The following is an 11,066-nucleotide window of genomic DNA, read 5'->3' as shown; positions in this document are numbered from 1 at the left end:
TCTGCGTGGAGAGGTGCGTGGTTTGGTGCAGCACGATGGTTAAAATCTCCGCGACGCTGAGTTTCGATTCGGATGCCAGCACTTACTTTTCTTCAGCTCCGTTTCCTCACCCGAAAATGCAAATGACGGAGGACATCTCACAGGGACCCCGCGGGGACACGCGAGGGGACGCATGGTGACGCACGGCGTGAGCAGTTGACAAACGCTGCGGCTCTCGTGTGGAAAGGGAGGGCCCCCACCCCCCACCGCCGCCGCGAACGAGCAGGTGTCGCGCGGGGACGTGGGGTTCCCTCCGGCTCAGGCGAGGCTTCCGTTTCCCTCTCAGCTGCCAGGCCCCAGGATGACCTCGGGCTGTCCTCTGCTGCCCTCCCATCCCTCCCTCCTGCGTTTGGGACCTGGCCCCTCTCACCACAGACCTGGGTGTCCTTGGCCTCAGTTGTCTCCATCCGCAACAGGGAGCCGATGCCACACGTCTCAGGCTCGGGGCTGCTGTGAGGATCCACGGGGCGTCCGAGCCTCGCAGTCCATCATCTCCAAGACAAGGAGGAAGTTGCTCTCCACGAGCAGGACCGCCGGGTGGCTTCGGGCTGCGAGAGATGGAAATGCCAGCTCAAAGAAGTCTGAACCACAAAGGGATTCGTCACCTCACGTCCAAAGGCGGCTGACCAGCTCCAATGGCAAGGGGAACGGGAACCTTAGACCAGTCGCAGCTCCCAAAGCCACGGCCTTGCGAGGAGGGTGGACCCTGAACCGTCAGAATCTGCCCCAGGAAGCAGGAGGGATGGAGGGGGCCCCGCGACAGGGTCCGCCACGTCCGCTCTCGCGGGAGCTCTGAGCGTGAAGGTTTCCATCTATTTGCAGACCATCCTTAGCGATTCTTAATGACAGGGAGAAACGAGTGGCACCCAGGGGCCTGGGGCCCTCACTGACTCAGACAGAAGTGGCCTTGGCGGATTCGTTCCCATCATCTTCGGTCAGACTCTTGGTCTGGCAAGTGGGTGTCCTGGAAAATGCCTGGGAGGTTGCATGAGCCCTCCTCCCGCTGGGAGGACAGCTGACCGGGAGAGCAGGGGCCCAGCTGGAGGGGCGGGCCCTCACCACACAGAGGTGGTCTTGTCCCCGATCCCCAAGCCATCTGGGGCCCACCCCACCCTCCTGGCTCCTGCTAGGTCCCCCAACAACACACGCTCGGCCCAGGCCTCTGGCTGCGGCCCACTCTCTGGCCTCCCTAACGGGGGACACTTGCATGGACCTGGCTGGAATTACAGCCTCGGCCAGTGGGACAGGCCTGGCAGGGGTGCACGGCCCAGCCTGAGCCTCGGGACTGCACCCCACTTAACCGGCAGTCCTGACACCTCTGTCACGAGCCCCAGCAACTGCCTGCTAAGGCCCCAGTTCCTCAGCCGGCACCCAACAAGTGATTTGGAAGGCTCTAGAGTTGGGTGCCCAGCAAGAGCCTGGCCCGTGTCAGTGGTTACGGAAGCAGCAGTGGCCCGTGCACAGATATGGACCATAGGCGAGGCGTGCTCCCAAGGGACCCGCTCGAGCATGGGTCCCGGAGGGGTGGGCCAAGCTGGAAGGCAGCAGCAGGGAGGTCAGGCCCCCCAGGCTGTCCTGGCTTCAGGCTGTAAGGGGTCGGGCACACCCCGCTCAGCGCATCTGCAGCCTGCGCTCTGTGAGTCCCCCTCAGAGGAGGTAGGCGCCAGGACCGGGGCTGGCCCTGTGGCAAGGCCGAAGAGTCTGTCCCCAGGACTTGGAAACTAAGGCAGAGTGCTGCCTAGACGTGGGACAGGGACACTGGAGTGAGTCAAGTAAGGGCCAAGCCCCCACCTCCTGCTGCCCAGGCCCCGTGCCCACCCTGCTTCTAGCAGCCCCTCCAGCTCCACGCGACACCCCTTCCTGCAAATCTTCTCCTGCTGGATGAGACGGTCAGGGATGAGACGTCTCCTGCTGCCCAGGCCCCGTGCCCACCCTGCTTCCAGCACCCCCTCCAGCTCCACGCGACACCCCTTCCTGCAGCAAATCTTCTCCTGCTGGATGAGACGGTCAGGGTCAGTGTCTGTCACTTGCCACCCAAAGAAACCGAAGGAACGCAAGGGCCCTAGCCACACCCTCACTTTACAGGGGTGGAGGCTGAGGCCCGGGAGATCACGTGACTTGTCGAGGTTGCACGGGGAGCAGATGGCAGTTCTGAGCAAACCCGGGCTTCCTGGCACCGCCCCTCACGTGGGGCTCAGCACCCTCCCGAGGCCCCCACACCACGCATGCCGAGGGCGCTGGAGGAAGGGGAGCCCGTCCTGACTCAGAACCAGGATGGGGAGGAGACAGAGCCGGGGACAGCCCCAGTCCCTCTCATCCCTCCCCCGGAGGTGTCCAGGAGCCAGGGGCTCTCAGGGCCTTTGGGCAAAGCCCTTCGCCTGCCCCCAGCTCTGGCAGTTTCCCGAGGACCAGGAAAGCTGCAACCCCTCCGAGAAAGACCGTGGGGAGAGGCAGGGGAGAGTGGGTGCTGGTGTGCTTGCTGCTCCCGTGGCGGGAAGGGGTGCTTCTGCCTTCAGTAGCACAAAACTCTTGGCAAAGTTGGGTTTCCATGGTTTGCTGAACTCCTGAACACAGATGTCCCATTCGTGTTTCATTAGTGCGCCAGGCTCGGTGCGGCTTTCGACCTCTGCACCAGGCGATAATTACCTGGCTCGGGCCCATCCCCTCGCCAGCTGGCTGGGGACTTGCTCTGCCCGGCCAGGGCTGCGTCTGCTGTCAGCCCTTTCCAGGCAACTGGACAGCCCCATCATCACCAGGATGTCACCTCATCTGGGCCCGTGTTAGCACAGTGGGGGTGGGGGATCCTGCAGAGCTGAGGGGAGGCTGGATTGGGAAGGGAGGGTGAAGGGAGGAGGAGGAAGGGAAGGGGGTGGAGGCCCAGGCCCTGGGGTCATCTCAGCTGAGCACGCTCAGGCAGGCCTGGCAGGGGCAGCCCAGACCCCAGCTTCGCGCTGTCTGGCTCCAGCCAATGACCAGGGCTGCCTCTTAGTCCCAAGGCTGAGGACGTATGGCAGAGATGTTGGCCACATTTCAAGAGGATACTTGGCAAAGGGCAGGGCTTCCCCCCGGGAGCTGACAAAGCTGGGTGTGGTGAAGGAGGTAGAGGAACCCACCTCCACTTCTTCCTCCTCCCCAGGCTTCGCTCTTGGCGCTTGCAGATGGCCATCAAGGAGGGCTCCAAGGGGGAGGCAATCGGGCCTAGGCCCTGGGGCACAGCACGCAGTGGCTCCAAGGGGATTTGCTGCAGAGCTAATGCAGCTTCCCTTCATTTCCCTCGCTTACCCAGACCCTCCCACAGCCCTGATCCCAAACTGGAACTCACAGTTTTATAAGAGGGCACCTCAAAATGTATAAGCTCAAGGGCCCCCAAAAACCTAGATCTGCCTCTGGTGTAAATTTTCAAGTCCACCTTTTCCCCTACATCGAGATTTGGGATCTGGACATCCAAACGGAGCCCGTCGGAGGTGGGGCTGGAAGAGGGCAGATCTTAAAATCAGAAAAGCATCGGCTTTTGGATGAAGGAGGCTGCAGAGTGAGGGCGGGAAGGAGAACAGGAAGAGGGGGCGGCATTCGTTAAGTGCCTGCTGTATGCACCGTGCTTACCACTTTAAGTCATGATCTCGGCCAATCTTCCCAATAACCCGAGAAAACCCTTCCCGCTTCCTGCAGGCGAGGGGCCTGGACCTCAAGGAGGTAAGTGGCCCCAGGAGTGGGGCTGGAATTCAACCCAGGCCTGCGGGCTTCTGGGGCCCCCTTTTTCTGTGATGACACAGTGTGGGCTCAAATGTGCATAGGAGCTGGGGGAAGGCGGAGTGAGTTTAAGATTTTGCTGACATTGGCGACCCCGAAACTATCCCCTTCATTACTACCTGACAGCCTGCACAACGTCTTCCGAAGTCTCTTTGGTCAGACGGCTGTTTTGTTTGGTTTTTAGTGAAGATACATACATGTACTTACATCCACAAATTCATAGTTCCACTTGTGGTCTTGCTGGCCTAAGTACGGATTTCCCCGTAAGTCCTTCACCCACGAGTTCTCCCCCGGGAGACTTGCGAGCCCAGCGCCACCACCGCCAAGAGAAATGACATAGCCAACGATGACAAATTTCATCTTTTTGTACCAATGCCTGTCGGCGGGGTGGAGATGGGAGGGTGCAGTAAATACAACAGGAAGTTCCCACGGGGCTGAGCTCCTCGCACGCGGAGAGGGCCGTTCTCCAGTTAGTCCAAGACCGAAGAGTCCCCAAAGGCCAGGAGGAGGTGACAAAGACAGACGGATCTGGGCAGGCTCTCCTAAGAATCACGGGGATAAAAACCAGTGGCCAGTGGACAAGAATGTGAGGTCAGGTGTGCGTGGCTGTCGGGTCCCCAGCAAGGGCAGCCACTCCTACCGAGACCGGTCCCGTCCCAGGCCCCTGACCTTCGGCTGCTCTCCTTGGCATCGAAGGAGACGTAGGCAGGACAGGCGGGGTCCCGGGCTGGTTCGGAGGAGGAAGGGGGCCGGTGAACCCCTGCTTGCCTGTCCCTCTGGAGCTTGGCGATCCCCGTGACCCCTAGTCCACACCTGGCTTTCGTAGTCCAGTGGTCAGCTTCTGAGGAAGATAATGGAAAGAGACAGAACCAAGAAGAGTGAGGGCCAGGTCACAGTGGCTAGGAGGTTGTAAGTTCTGCTTCTGAATCCAAATTACTTAGTATGCCCCCAGCAAGACAAGTGGAGGCAAAGCCGACTGGGCGTGGATGTCACATAGACCTTAAGAGTAAAAGTGTAGGCCACGCGAGTGTTACCTGTTGCTTTGCTGTGCGGGCTCGCCGAGCCGGTCATCGAGGCAGGCGTGGCCTCTGTTTTCCCATCTGTGAAAGGGGACACTAGGCCACGCGAGTGTTACCTGTTGCTTTGCTGTGCAATACAAACAGCTTGCCCTTGTCTGTTCTATAAGGACAGTATAACAGCTCAAAGCTTCTGCACATTGGGGTGACCTTCTCAGAGTGTGTGGCAAGGGCCATTTTATTGTGTCACTATTATCGCAGTTAAGTACCATTAACGAAACAAGAAGCCGGTGCTGAGAGCTACATGCCTGAGCTTTCGAATCTCCCTCTTTTCAGAAACCGTTACCTTGGGCAGACAAAAGGGCACCGAAGCCTGGCAAGCAATGAGGACCAGGCCGCCATAGTCCTGCCGCAGCTCACGGGGGACAGGCGCACGCACGACAGTCCTCGTGGTGTTTTTCTAACGTAGACAATGAAACCGCTAACCCTTTGCCAGTAGTTTTAGAAACATCACCCAAACCAGGAATGTGGCAAGACAATGAAATAAAACCTGCGGAGCATACAGAGGGCCGGGGCAGCCTGGGGCGGAGAGGGGAGGGAAAAACCCTAAATCCAGAGGAGGAAAAGCCCGTGACCCTGGAGGAGCCTGGACCCTGCAACCAGCCTGAGTGCTGATGCTGAAGATGGATCAGCTGTGCGCCCCCCCCCGCCCCCCGGAGACGCGGGGGGCTCAAGGCCAAGAGCTGGCTGTGTGACCCAAACAGCCTGGTACTGGGGCTGGAGGCTCTGGTTCGGTGACCGCTTATCTTCCCAAGATGGGTTTTCTCTTTTTCAAAAAGAGAATAATGAAGTCCACTGTATAGGGTTAAGAAATAAACAGCTAGAAATTTTTAAAAATGAAATCATGAGCCCAAGGTGACGGGCTGCGTGACCTAGGCCCGGAGCCCGGGCCTCCTTCTTCCGCCTCGCGTCTGTCCACGAGGCCACACCGCTCTTTGTGGTCTGACACCCGGGTCACTTTGTTAATCTACTAAGACAAAAGTTACAAACCAGTGATCCGAGAGAGAGCTGGTCTTCACAGTGCTTAATTTTTTTTTTTTTTATTTTGTTGCTAGCAATTAGAAAAAAAATGGGAATTCACATAAACACGTGGATTCCCACCTTCCTCCAAGAACTCCTAATCTCTGCAAACACTGAGCCTGATCCCCCGTGACAAACAACGGCCTGGCCCTGGGTGTAGCTGCCCTCTGGGTCGGTCCTGGGCCTTGTGTGGCATGTCGGACCCCCAGAGAGGAGCGGATGTAGACAGGGAGGAGAAGCGCTTTTCTGTGTCTGTCGGACGTCTCAAAAGAAAACAGAGAGTGTTCAGTGGACGCGGGGCAAGCAGCTCCCCTGCAGAGAAGCTTCGAGAGCTGGAGGACGAGGCTCCAGGAGGCACAACCAGCCTTCCGTCTTCGGCACCCAGAAGAAGTGAGTGGCAAAGTCAGGCCCACAAGGGCATTGGCGCCGGTGATCAAAGCAGGGTCATGGGATCCTGGTTTGGGAAGAGTAGCCTCTTGGTAGGTGGTTTAGTCAAGACTCTTTCCAGCTGCAACAAAAAATCAACTTGAACTGGTTTACATGAAAAAAAAATTGTTGGTTTTCATTAATGATGATTTCAGAGATAGTACTGCTTCAGGCATGGCTGGATCCAGGGGTTCGACTGATGGCGTCAGGACCCAGTCTCTCTTCATCTTCTAACTCTGCTTTCCTCTTCTATGTTGGCTTCATTCTCGGGCAGACTCTCCACTGTGGGGGTGACATGGAGACCCCCAGCTCCAGGCTCTGGAGACCTTAGGGGATAGAAAGCCTGGCTTGTGGGGGTGACATGGAGACCCCCAGCTCCAGGCTCACACCTGGAGACCTTAGGGGATAGAAAGCCTGGCCTTTTTTCCATGGATCTCAGCAGACATCGACTCTTACTGGATCATACGCCATCCGCATGGTAGCCAACCAGACCTGGGGTGCGATGCTGTGACTGACCATCTGGGCCCACCCACAGCATTGGTGTCAGGGAGGGGTCGGCCTCTCGCAACCCAAATGGATGGAGCTGAGAGGGCGGGACAACACGGGAGAGGGCAGAGGGCAGAGGGTGGAGGCGGAGGCTGGCACCGAGGCAGCCTCTCGTGACCCTCCCAGGCAGGGCCATCACTGAGGCTCCTGGGGCACTCTGAGATCAAGGGAGACCACCACGGAGACTGGCCCAGGTCTCACTATGGACTGCAGGGCCCTGGGTGTCCCCACCAACTGATGAGGCTGGGACGGTTAACACGCTGGTCCCCTGCCTCAGGGTCTGAGTGAACCTGCGGCCTGAAGAAGTCAATGCCCACTGCCCAGAGGGGCCTGGAGACATGGGGTACAGGGGGTCAGGGTTTCGAAACTCACAAGTGCAAGGGGGCACATCCCAGGTACCCACAGTGCCCCCCACCCTGTCCCAGGCAGCCTCAGCCTCAGAAAGGATGAATGTCCTTCTCCTGGCCAGTGACTGCCTTGGGCCTGGGTGTGTGGTTCTAGCCAAGGAGAGGTGAGGGAAGTCAGGTGGGGAAAAAGGCCTGGGCCTCTGGAGAAGGTTGCCCTTGCTGATTTAAAAAAAAGGAAAGAAAGAAAGAGAGAGAGAGAGAGAGAGAGAGAGAGAGAGAGAGAGAGAGAGAGAGAAAGAGAAAGAAAGAAAGAAAGAAAGAAAGAAAGAAAGAAAGAAAGAAATCGCTTTTGGAGAAACAGTCCCTTTTCCTCCTGTGGACTTCATCGAGTCTGGGTGGCATGCCTGGACTGGGACAGCCAACGTGCCGCCGTGAGGGTAGGTGTCCCTGGCTATGCTGGGGATGGCAAGGGACTGTGCTGGGTCCTTGGTGACGATGCGGAGTCGCCGAATTACCCAAACTGGAGCTGACACCTCGAGAAATCTTATCATGTGACAGAGACAGTGGCCTAGTCGCTCTGGGGTTTTCTGCCACGTGCAGCTGAGGGAACCTGCCTGGCACAGGGCTGACTGACCGCAGCTCCACTCAGAGCCGGGAGGGGTGCGTATGAGCTGACAGCGTGTGGCCCAGGGGTGACAGGGGCCCAGGCCCCACTCACAGGCCTCCTGGCCGTGGCCCCTGCTCCTGTGGTGGCTTTAACCACTGCGGGCTTCTCTCACTGAAGACGCCTTTCACGGTTCAGATTCTGTCACAAGAAACTGCTTTTCCCATCACTTCTCATCCACGAAGGAAACATTCTTGCCCTAATTAACTTTCTCCCTCTTTCTTATTCTTTAAGCGAGGCTTCCTCGAAGGGGCCAGCGACCTGCCCTTGCACACAGCCGAAACAGAAAACTCCCAGGTCACTGTCCATCAACGGCGGTGATTAAACCTATTCAACTGCAGCCATTCAGTGGCCGCTGCCAAACGGATACTGCCAGGCGGGGTTAAAGGCGCAGGAGGGGCTTGTCGACACCACAGATGGGGGAAAAGGAAGGACACAAAACTATACGTGCAGTATGACCCCAATTTCATATATTTCTATACACGCAGAGAAAGACCGCAAGGAGATACAACCGTGTTCAGCCCCGGGGGGTGAATCTGGACTGCTGTTTATTTTCAGCTTTCTATTTCTACATAAGTTTAAAATTTTCTACACATACATTATGATTATAACCCAAAAACTGGTGTGAACCTTGAAAGAAAGCATGTGACGGCACTAAAGAAAGCACTGGAAGAAAAAAGTTTTGGTTTTGAGGTTTTTTTTAATTTATTTTTTACAGGTGACATACCATAGTCTGTTAGTTTCAGGTGTACTACAGAGTAAGTAGATATTTCTATACGTAGTGAAGAAGTAGATATTTCTACACGTAGTGATGCCCCGATGAGTCCAGTACCCATCTTTAACCCCGCACGTAGTTATTATAATATCATTGACCATATTCCCGATGCTGGACTTTTCATGTTTTCTCAAGGTCCATGCTCCAAGCATCCACGGACGCCGCATCAGGCCAGAGCTGCCCCTTTGGGCGTTTCTGGTGAGTGCTAGGCTCAACCCACTGAATACAAAAGGAAAACTTCAGTGTGTGGGTGCCTGGGAGACCACCTCCCCTCCCTGCGCCTCTAGCGGCCTCGGTCAAATGCCCCTTCCGGGGGGATTGTGGGAGTTTTCTACCCCGAGGCCAGGAAGCTGCCAAACCCCCAGAAATTCTTGGAGCTGGCGTGGACGCTGGCCATGCACAGGCTGCCTCCCTGGGAGCGCCTCACACTCGGGAGTTTGGCACGTGGGAGGTTAATTCTCTTATCAAAACTGTACAAAATCCTAATTTTGCAGAGTGGCAATTTGGGGGGAAAAAAAACCTCAGCATTGGGAAAATGTTGGTTATGCAGCAGTAGACATTCAGTTCTCAGGGGATCAATTATAAAAACACTCATTCAGCTATTTCTATTCAAATGAACACCTGAAGAGGAGGCCTCAATGGTTTTAAAAGTGTGTGGATATTACTGGATAAATGTTAGTCCAATAAAAGAGATCATCATCCGCTATTTGTGTACATTTAACTTGACACTGAAAAGATCTTCGTGGAGGGTGGCTGCGGCAGCGTCTTCCCGAGCATCTTTTATTTCCTACCCCCCTTAACGCTCTAGGAACCGCGCTGGTCACGGGCTTTGGTTTCCTTCCTCCTTTCCTTCTTCTTCCCTCAGGATTAAAGGGACCTGGGTGCTGGGGAAGCCGCACACCTGAAGTGGGGAGCCAGGTCCCTCTCTGGAACTGATGAATATGCAACGTCCTGCTTGGAGGCTCAGTCACGAACTGTTAATAAGAATTCACGAGTCTGCGCTTGAAATCGGGCATTTGCATTTGCCCTGCGGTCACCGTACGCTGACCGTCTTACTGGAAAATTTATTTTTCTTCCTTTTTTAAGGCCTGGAAATATTCCGCGCCCTTGTCCCCCAGCAGCGCACGCGCGGGCACGCGTGCACACACACGTGCACACATGCGTACACACGCGCACACGTGCACACACGCACATACATGCACGCACACGCACACATGCACACACGCATACACACGCACACACACGCACCCTCGTGTCTGTGCTCTCTTTAAACAGGAATGAATTGAAGGGAGCCCATTGCCCTGCCACCCCTTCTCCAGGAGCCGCTAGACCTGAGGGCGGACTCCCAGACCCCAAATAGAGATGCCCCAAAAACCTGGTTCCGGCCGTCGGTATTTTTCCACGTTCAGAAGGTGTCTCAAGCCAGAATGGAAGGGAGGATTAGAAAGAAGGGGAGCAAAAGAAATGGGAGAGGGTATATTGGGGCTCAACAGCTCCCGAAAGTGAGGTCAGGGTGGGGTTCCCTGGGCAGATGCAGGGATCTACCTGGCCAAGGCTGGGGGACCTGCGAGGTGCCCAGATGCGGATGGTATTTCCCGGCCAATGCGGGACAGGATGACCAGGGGGCTGTGGTTTCTGGGGTAAATTCCCTGGAAAAACAGCGCCCAGCTGGTCATTTTTGAAAAGCTGACTTTTAGAAGCTAGGGGCCTTTTCATCCTTTTCATCCTGAGCCACTAGATTGTTGGCGGTGTGTGAGGCAGGTCAGTGCCACCTTGCGGGTCCCGGTCGCCCAGAGGAAACACCCCGGCCGTTGGGTCACTCCTCCCCTTCCGCTTCGCCAACAACGGGCCGGCGCTGGGCCTTTCGGCTCCTTCCCGGCCCTTCACGCCCTCGCCGCCTCCGACCCGGCGCGTGGACGCGGCTGGTGCGCCCCGTCCCTCTGAGCAGCAGCCGGGGACACCCCAGCTCAGACCCGCATTTCCTCCTTCCTGCCGCAGGGTCCGGCCGCGCCCCCTCCTCTCGGGGGTCGCCAAGATTAAACGCGATCTCCATTTAAAACCAGCTCCCCGTTTTGCGCCTTCCTGGGTAGCCAGTGGTGCGCCGTGGGGACACAGTGCTTCCTGTGCGCCGGGCTGTGCTGGACCGGCGCTGTCGCTACTTCTTCATCTGGGGTGCGGACAGGAGGGGCTGCAGGAGAAGAGGGGCGCCGTGCCGGGGGTAGGGGGGGTCGCGGATGGAGCCCCAGGTCGTGGAGGCCAATGGCCAGGAGCCAGCAGGTTCCTTTGTGGGCCGCCCTGGGGCCAGCGCGCGAAGTCCCCATTTCAGGGCTAACAGTGACACCTGCAGTTTAACCCGCCACATGTCACACTGCAGGACAGCCGCCCCGGGAAGGGGCCTCGGGCCACCACACTGCCATCCCCAT

This window comes from Pteropus alecto, unplaced genomic scaffold (assembly GCF_000325575.1).
Source record: "Pteropus alecto unplaced genomic scaffold, ASM32557v1 scaffold8, whole genome shotgun sequence".
Classification (NCBI taxonomy): domain Eukaryota; kingdom Metazoa; phylum Chordata; class Mammalia; order Chiroptera; family Pteropodidae; genus Pteropus; species Pteropus alecto.
The sequence above is the reverse complement of the archived record's forward strand: the minus strand, read 5'-3'. Positions refer to the sequence as shown.